A 9,693-nucleotide genomic window follows, 5' to 3' on the forward strand; every position below is an offset into this window, starting at 1 on the left:
GGGGGGGGGATTGGATGAAGATTGTGAATTAATGTGCAATATGCTTATATGAGGTGTTTATACTAGTTTTGTTTGGTCTCAATTTAATGCCTCTTATATTCAAAGTGGAAGGTCTGCAATTTTTTTTAAAAACACAACTCCTGTAAATGTTGGAGCACCAAGATGCATCATGAAATTGAAGGATATGTTCTGCGATAGACAATAATCGTAATTCAAAAACTCTCTTCTTGAGGATAAGAAATTTATTTTGAATAACGTGAATAAAAGTTGGACAAAATGTTTCTCCAAACTGTCAGGACAAGTGACCATGGACAGAGGCAGGAAGGATCTTTCTCTTGCATTGTTTTCTACAGTCATTTATACCTTGTTAGAGACAAGTCATCTCAGCAGGTCGTCAGCTCTGTGTCTTGGGTGCAGGGACACAGAGGTGTTGAAATGTGAATCAACAGGATAAACAAATGGCAGCAGTACAAAGGAGTGAAGCACTTTGAAGCACAGGTTTTTCTTCATCCAAGTGACAAAGTTCAAACAAAAGAGAAAGCATTCAGCAGGACAGAGCCAAAAGTCCTGGTGAGTGTGAGAGGGAATGAATGAATTTAAGTCTCTGAGTCATAACTCTATCAAGTTTAACAAAGACATGAAGCATAGAGTCATATCATTCAGAGTATCATTATTATAATACACGTACATAAATCAACTTAGAAATAAGAGCTGATTCAGGAACTGCAAAACAGCTAATTCAGCCTTCTTTTAATAACACCAATCCAAAATGTAAGCTAATGCATTTTCAAACAAAAGTTAAATTTCACGTTGATTAAAAAACAACAACAGAAGCAAAAAGATGATGAAGGTCACGGTGACCTCACAAAACACCCATTTTAGCCTCTTGAATGTGATATCTCAAGACCGCCTGGAGGAAATTTGTTTAGATTTGGCACAAACACTCACTTTGAACTGATTACATTTTAGTGGACAAAGGTCAAAGGTCAAGCTCACTGTGACCTCACAAAACATATGTTTTTGGCCATAACTCTCCAAATTCATCCACTAATTACAGTATGACACAGTTTAACTCACATGTCTGTAAGCATAAAATGAATTGAATGACATTTCATATCCAAATGGTCAAAGGTCAACTTCACTGTGACATCATAATGTTCTGCAAAAGCACCTCTGGTCATTATTCAGCGCTGTAACTCAGGAAGAGGAGATTGTGAACGCATTTTCTTCGTCTTGGCTGCTTGGTGGAGAAAACAGCCGTGAGGCGGTGATTCTAGTTTAATGTCAAATTTCCTGTTTGTCCAATAGCATGTTTGCTGGGCCAAAACGTTATACAACAGTGTTGTCTACTAAAATACTAATTCTTTTAAACAGGATGCAGCAATACTTCTCTAGCGGCTGGAGGAATACCTGGACTTTCTCAACATGGAACAAGATACTGTTAAATGATTTTGTTTCGTTTATTGAGGGGACACTGTGACACACAAAGTCTTTATGTGCTCCAGACAAGATTAAAAATCACTGACCAGTGCATGTAATGTTAATATCACCCCACCCCTTTTCAAAAGGGTTCAGACCTGGTAACTCTGCAGACGATGTCACATGTTGAGACTTCAGGCCATGCATAAACATTCATATTTCTTTTCAATCTTTCACCCTGTCTGTATATTACACCGTAACTGCTGGTTTTGGAATTCATGAACTGTCTCTGTTCTTGTACACAGGTGGAGCCTGACTGGAGCAAGCAGGGAGATTGTACTCATCTTGGTTCTGCTGCTGATTCTACTCATTATCATATTCTGTATTTAAATTAAAAATGACTGACCAAACACGTATTATTCGCCTGTGTTTTTCCATCTTGAACCACGATCAAATGTAAGGCTGAATATTTTTGAATGTTCATAATAAAACTTTCAGCAGAATAAAAAGATGGTTTCTAATCTAAGACTGAGTTGTTCCAGCTGGAGTGAGGTTACCCTCAGATGTCAGAGCTAACTCTAAAGACGGCAGCTACCAGCTTAATCTGTGGTGGCTCTTTGGTCTGGACAACATATCATTTATGGAGTCCTGAGGTAATAATTACAAATCATTACAGCTCCCCGATGATACTGTGTCATCATTAGGAGAGTGGGTGCTGGCAGGTGAGTCCCTGGACTGAAGCACAGAGCACTGAAAACAGTTGAAAGCAGCATGAAAAAGACTGTAAATAGACTATTGGACTGTCCTCTGACGTTGAACCGTCAGTGGTGTATTCTTGACTTTTTGAAAAAGAAGTGAATTTACGTTTGAACTGCGAGAATGAAGTGATGGTAAAACGTTACAGCCCTTTACAGAAGAGAGGAGGCTCTGAGCCTCTCTTCTGATTGGCTGACTGTTTTCTGAGTGATCTAATAAAAATATAGCAGATTTCAGGTAAAAAAAAACACAGAGAAACAAAATCCCGCAAGGTTTGGATGGTGGGTCCAGGTGGGCGGGGCTTGGGGCGCGGCCAAGAGCAGTGACTGGTTTGTTGTGACATCACAAAGTTACAGAAGTCCTGATGGCTGGTTTTGAGGCTCAGTTTCTGAATACAGGCTGTGTGCATTTCTCTGTGGACTGAGGCTTTGATACTTTCACAGTATTAATATAGAAGCTAGACCTGCTTTATAGTCAAACAACACATGGACATCTACCTTTATACTATATGGACCTTTAATATGGTTTCGTTATCGCCAATAATAGATCCTCATACTCCACAATTTGTTTTATCTAACTCCCGTCTCATTTTAGTTTATAACAGCATTTTGTTCTGTTCACCTACGTGTGTACTTTAATAACCTGAGCTTAATTCCATAAATTCCTCCAACGCTCTCTTGGCTGTGTAGCAGAACATTTTCTTCTTATTGTGGGTGGTGAAAATACAGCTGAGAAAGATCATCCTTTATCCTTCACACAATGTTCGAGCGCTTCACTTCTCTGAGGTGATTTTTGTTTTTCTTTGTGGGTGAGATGTCTGGCAAGTTGACGACAGCCGACGACCTGACCCAAACTTTGACTTGGACCTGTTGTTGCGCGCTCTTTGAACTCGTGATCTGTTAACAGATATTTTCTTAATAATATTTTATAAAATACTGGCATTGAAAACAGGAAGTGTGTTGTTGCAGACTAACCTCCTTTCTGCTCCGAGGTCATATTTGTCATTGATGTAGTGTGGGTGCACGATGAATATCATTTACTACGAGCGCCATGACATTACTGCTGCTTTCAATTAGGCCTATGATTTCAGAGAGAGCCTACACTTGATCAGCGGCCATTAGGCAGTCGATACACTAATGCGATTCAATTATTCATCAAAAGACCTTCAGGTGCAGAAGTGTGGAGCTGGAGAAGGCAGGAACAGATGTTGGATCCGTGTACGATGGATGCAAGGTCAGCAGGTAGTGCAAGGTCTGACAGGATTAGTTTTTCCTGCAAACTAAAGGCAAAATGAGTATTAGATTACCTTCAGGGCGTTATACATTTTCCCTTTTTCTTTTAAACGTACACTTCTGTTGCCTATATGCTTGCATTCATTATTTCATGTGTATAATGAAAGTGAAGGCCATGACTATTTGGACCACGGAAAACCACAGTGAACAAGGATGTTAAATGCAGCTTAAGTAGGGTAAATTATACAGTGTATACATAATGACAGAGCAATACTTACTGGTATGGAATAAGGCCTGGTACCCGTTTCTTAATGCTTACTACACATTTAACAATGGAAGTATCATTTGTTTTTTATGATAATTAGAATTTAGTGGGAAAAAATCCACTAGGATAAAGACTTGGATGGCATAAATCATGCTTACCTAAGAAAAATTGAAACAAAACAATGTTTTCATTAATATTTATCATTCTGACCTGATATTTTTTAATTGATTTTCACCTTTATCTTATTATAATCAAAGCTGTGAAGCAAACACAGGTGACAGACAACAATAGAACTTATTGTTTTAGTCACTGTTGATGAAATATAGCACATCTGGAAAATCTTTAACTCTTAACCATCTATGCGTCTCACTCTCTTCCAGTATTAGCTCCAAGGCCTCTTTGCTAATATTGCAGGTGGAGGATTGTAGCTGAAATGACCTTAACACTGGTGTGAAGTTGAAAAAGAAAAAAATCTCTTTTAGTGACAATTTGAAACGGTTCAATTTGACCTGAACACGACATAAAGCTTAAACCTACAGAGTCAAACAAACACCTGAACACAGCTTTATATATTTTTTAGCTCATTCTTTCAGTCAATATCGAGTATTATCCATCATATGATTTAGGGGAACTTGCCCTTTCTCTCTGGTGCAGTTAAAGGTCACCATCATGCATTACCTTGTGTGTGAGAATACCATATTTGACATTTAAAAAGGAAATTAAAAAAAATCCAGTGAAAAGGAAACTTGTCATTCAAGTTGCCACGAAAAGCTGAGACTCTCACAGTTCAGATACGAACTAGTGTCTGTCGCTAATTGGTCCAAAAGTTATACAGTGTTTGGAACAACGTGCATGTGTAGCAGCGTTACGTCTTAAGGAAAGATTAGCAGTCGCCCCAACAGTGGCTGAGAGAAAACAGTAGGGTTTGATTGTTTTTATTGTAAGAATAATCTGATTTGCAGGAAGTTTGTATATTAGAGCTGTAATCCAAAAAAAACCAATGTTCAAACAGGGTTATTCAAGAGAAAGAGCACGCAGAGCAGAACAAAAAAAGCCAGGAGGAGAGAGAAGCCACAGTCAGACACAAACAGACTTAACTGATTAATTCTTTTCAGAAAAACAGAGAAATGCTGCATAATGATACCGCTAAGCTGCTTTTGTTACAGGCTGCACAACTGATTTTACAGATAAAATGTTGCATTACAATGGAGAGTAAGGAGGATACTTACTAAACTTACCACAAAGTACCATCAGGGCAAAAGTTTTTTATTGCTGCAATGTTTTTTTTTTTTTTGGCTGGTGGGTATTTACAGCAAACATGTAAAAGAGTAAAAGAGGACTGAAGCTGAACTGATTCCAATGAACTGCCAGAATATAAGGCCTATGAAAGGCTCTTTGAAGGAGTAGTTCAACATTTCTTATCTACATCTTTTAAAGGAGCTGTTTGTAAGTTTTGCTATTTCTACATAGCTAATGTTAGCATTAACAGCCGTTTAGAAGAAATGTAAGTTCAGCATCAAACCTCATTCATTTACTCACCAACAGCTGTCTCCAGAGGTGGAAACTTCCTGATAGCGACTCACTGTAGCCTCCAATCTCCCCTGAAGACGTAGCGCAACAATCACCGCCACCGGCTCCCGGCAAGAAACCACGTTCAGCTGCAGGGAAAACATACAAATAGCCCGTTTAAGCTCACTTATGCGCTCGTTGTTTTTGCTCTCGCTACATACTGTATCTGCCTAAGACTTGCAGCAGGAAAACGAAAAAAGGAACATAAATAATAATAATAATAATTTTACAATTACAACTTTTCTTGCAACTTGCATTACCTTTGCGGTCCACCACCAGTGGGCCCCCAGTTTGGGAACCAGTGATCTAGAGGAGCTGAAAACAGGTGTTTTCATTGATGTGACCTGTTTTCCAATAAAAATTTCCAGAAATGGCAGAAAAAGCTGAACATTTACATTGTGAACACAAAATGCCAAAGACAGTAAAGCACCTTGGTTTTAATTGGGGAGCCTCCATCTGTCTGTCTACAGCGGCATCATAAGTGGATGAATCATCACACTTCACGCCTTGTGTGCCTCAGTGGTTATTTCATCAAACCATGTTCTCCTCTCGCTCCCTCAGTACACATTTATTGTGAGGAAAATGCCCATCATGACACTCCACGCTTGCTGTAATTGGTTCTTGAACCGGCTCCTTTCTGTGCTCAAGGAGACAAAATAGTCTAATGAGGTGCAGTAAGTATCACTGATGAGATCACCCTGGAAGGAAGCAGACACACTCAGTGGTCGCTCTCCCTCAGCAGGGACAAGTGGAGGTTGTGAAGGCCTCATCATAACCAGACGCTGCATCAGGCCGCTGGGTTAATAAAGGTGAAGAGTTGCTGACAGAGGTGTCGCAGTTACTGCAATTAGAATAAACGATGCCTTCACAAAAGCGTGACAGTCGTGTCATGCGTTTTTTTAACCTGACATCAATAAAACACACAGCAGGTGTCAGGAGAACTCATCAAACACAAAAGAAACTCTGAGCATGTTCATATAAAGAAATCATTATCACATTCATTTTTAGACTGACAGCGCCAGAAGTTCATGTATTATATGTGCGGTTCTATGTGATGCAGGGAATTTATACAAGTTTCTTGATTAAAGCACGAGGATCATTTTCAATGTTTCATCAATTATCACCACGTATTGTGACAGGAAGCAGTTTTGACATGCATCGCTCATCACGCAGTAATCATAAGAGGATATCACTATTATTTTAACTCACTAACATATTGTTACATGTTGCACCTTTAAAGAGAAACTTAACACCCTGTTTGTGCTTGAACACATGAGATGCTTTTAAACACAGATGTTACCCTCCAAACAGCTGGATGATTGCTCCAATCTCCCTTTTACCGTCCTTTACGGTACCGTACAGACTGTTCATGACAGGAATGTGGCATGGCGAGAGCCGGCATGGCGGGGAAAAAATGCAGATGCTGTTGTGTTACACGTCAAGCCTCTGATTTGGAACGCTGGCATGCAATCTAAGAATCGCACACAGGGGTGGCTTTGTGCCAGCTTTTTTTTGGTTCAGTGTAAACAAGCAAAGGTGGCATAAGGACCTGTGCACCCATGCTTTCAAAATAAGGTCAGGAGGAAGGAAAAAAATCTGTAACACTTGGAAAAAAACAGTTCATTGGCTTCTCTGCACTGGCTCCCTATAAAATCCAGAACAGAATTTCAGCTTCCGTCTCGTCTCCTCCTCCTCCTCCTCCTCCTTCTCTCTCCTCCTCCTCCGTCTTTCCAGCTGCACACATTCATATCCCATTACTGCATGTTACTAACTCACCATCCTCTCTCTCTCTCTCTCTCTCTCTCTTTCGTGCTCTCTCCTCCTCTCTTTCTTTCTGCAGGTATTTCTGCCTCCGGAGCTGTAGAGTCTGAATCAAGCCACCTACTGCCCCCCCCACGACCCTGCTCAACACCCACTGCAACCTCGCCATGCGCTTCACGGAGGAATCTTGGGTCTCTGTAAGTAATATTCTGAAGAGTACGGTGTAGACCTGCTCTACATGAAAAGCGACTTTAACTTCTGGTATGATTTTGTGCTTTATAAATAAAATGAATCCGACTTGACAACAAACAACCGTTATAACCTCTTAGAAGTGCACGGAGAGGGAGGGTCGGGGAGACACAGAGAGGTAAAGAAACAGACGAGCACTGCAGAGAAATAGACATTAATTTAATTCAGCATAAATGATGTTAGTGAATAACTAATAATTGATTTACTGTACTCTAAATGCTCTGCAAGCACAGAAACAATAGCGTGAATGCAGGAACATAAAGTGCAACAGCCTCGCAGAGGTAAAACATTTCTGTATCTGCCAAAGGCAAAGTAAGAACTCTTCTAGCCAACCACTTTGTTTTTTTGTATTTTTTCTTTTTAAAGGAACACAACTTTCAAAACAGTACGAGTCTAAAGTGCTCCCCGTCTGTCTAAATGTATTAAGTAGCGGAACGGCATTTACCGGCTGGAGGCACTCAACCCAATAATCAAAGAAACGCAGAGTAAGAAAATGTCCAAAAAAAAAACCAAGCGAAAACACGAGGAGAGGCAGCACAATGTACAAGTGGCTGTTGCACCGCCGTCAGGGGATAAACATTTATTTGAAGTATTTTGGGAGGGAGGTTATTCTGCCAGTCAAAATAACTGAGATACATACTTGTACTTACACTGATTAAGGACTCGGGTCATGTCCAGTCAACTGTCTGAAATCATATGAAAGCAACATGGTGAGATATAGAAGAATAAAAGCTTTGAATGAGCTAGACTTTACGGTGTGCCATCAACTCACAGAAATGTTCTCATCTATTAAAATCAATCAATCAATATGTCATTCAAATATTCAAAGTTTTTATCTATTGAATAAAAAAAAGGGGGCACAGTTCTGGTTTCATGTGTCTCGACCTTGTGCTGTAATAAACTGCTGAAAGCCGACTGATACAATTCGTTAAAGATTGACTCTTTCTACTCCCTTAATACCTTCTCATTATCTCCTCCTTCCTGTCCAGTGTTTATTAATAAATAGTGCACTATTAGATAAAATGTTTTGTTTAAAAGATTCCCATTGCTTGCCTCATTTGTGTATTTTACTGTTTTACTCTAATCATTTCTTTTCCGTTCCTCCTCCATCTCATCTTCCTCTGCACTCTCCCCCCAGAGGATAATATAAAATAAAAACTCTTATGACTGAACTTTCTTCTGAGGTTGAGTCATAATCTCCATCTACAATTTCAAAAAGAACAAGTTACAGAGGCAGCTCTCATTAACCCACACACCTGCTAAACAAATAGCATGCTAAATATGTTAAATTAAAACTGGTGCACTATATTTGCACGTCGCATGGTAGCCTCAATCCAAGTAGATTGTATGTCTGTAAATCAGCTACCTTACACCTGGTAGTACGATTCCTGTAACCAACCCCCCTTTTTCTACCCCTGGGTTACCTCCTGACTAGTTTCCTTTCAAGTTTTACACAGCAGTTTTCTCAAAAACTAGGTGAGTAAGTGGTTAGTAGAGGAAGATTGATATGAAGATGCTATAGCAAGAAGCTAGCCTCCTCTGCTGGCCAAAACAAACACAACGCAAGACGTCTCCTCTCCGCTTGGTAGTACTTTTCCTTCCTCTACCTTGTGCATATGCAACGTAACGTAATAGTGTTCACTCGTAAGCCAAAAACTGAGCGGTGTTTGTGCATCTTTTCTATGTTGCACTGAGGTGAATGAGGAACAACAATCCATTTCCTGTCCAGCTTGTTTCTGGCAGTGACTGCGAGCTGCAGATTCAGGTGATCATTTTCTGTCGGTTCTTCACTGTGAAGGAACTTTCTTACTTTGAATCTACTTTTCTTATTATGTAAGCCCACACTAACACTCCAAGAAGTACAGGTCATACAGACCTCATACTGTTAGACAATGGTTCACTATTTTGACTGATAGTGTCCAGAGGGTGCCACTTCTATCCTCCGTTGCTATGGTAACCAAGGTCTCACGGATAGGGATGCAGGGAAAAGCATAACTTAGAGAGAACTGCCCCAATCCAATTGCAGGCAATGATAAGTGAAGTCCTGCAAAGGGCATGACACACATGTAGCAGTAGGGAAGATGTGACTATGTTCAGGTTTAGGTGATCAACAGTGTTCACACACACAGTTAGTTATTTTGTGGCCTTTGGTCATTGTGTTACAATTTCCTATCCACCTCAGTGAGATCAGACCTCGCTGAACCCGACTGTACTGCCAAATGTGAAACCGACCCGATGCTGTATTTTTGCTTTATTTCAACCACTAATGGCCATTAGCTCACTGTAGTTAATGCAGTACACTGGTGACACCCTGTCTCGCTTCCCTCTGGGTACTACATGCATCCATGACTCGGCACAGAGAAGGACAGAAACTTCTTAGTAAATGAAATTTAAATATAATTGACCTGAACAAGATGTAGGTTATCAATAAGAAAGGCCTGA

The 9,693-nt window shown here is 40.1% G+C and overlaps 1 long non-coding RNA gene across 1 annotated transcript in view; it reads left to right on the top strand.

Annotated features, from left to right (window-relative positions):
* The window catches only part of LOC111669808 (uncharacterized), a 6,619-nt gene extending 4,790 nt beyond the window's left edge, over nt 1–1,829 (top strand). Inside the window, exon 6 of the long non-coding RNA XR_002761815.2 lies at nt 1,725–1,829. This is a non-coding gene — a long non-coding RNA (uncharacterized LOC111669808). The remainder of the gene's footprint in view (nt 1–1,724) is intronic.
* The last annotated feature ends 7,864 nt before the right edge of the window (nt 1,830–9,693 follow it).

The sequence above is a fragment of the Seriola lalandi genome, unplaced genomic scaffold, assembly GCF_002814215.2.
Source record: "Seriola lalandi dorsalis isolate HSWRI2012SDOR001 ecotype SW California unplaced genomic scaffold, Sedor1 jcf7180002054824, whole genome shotgun sequence".
In the NCBI taxonomy this organism is placed as follows: domain Eukaryota; kingdom Metazoa; phylum Chordata; class Actinopteri; order Carangiformes; family Carangidae; genus Seriola; species Seriola lalandi.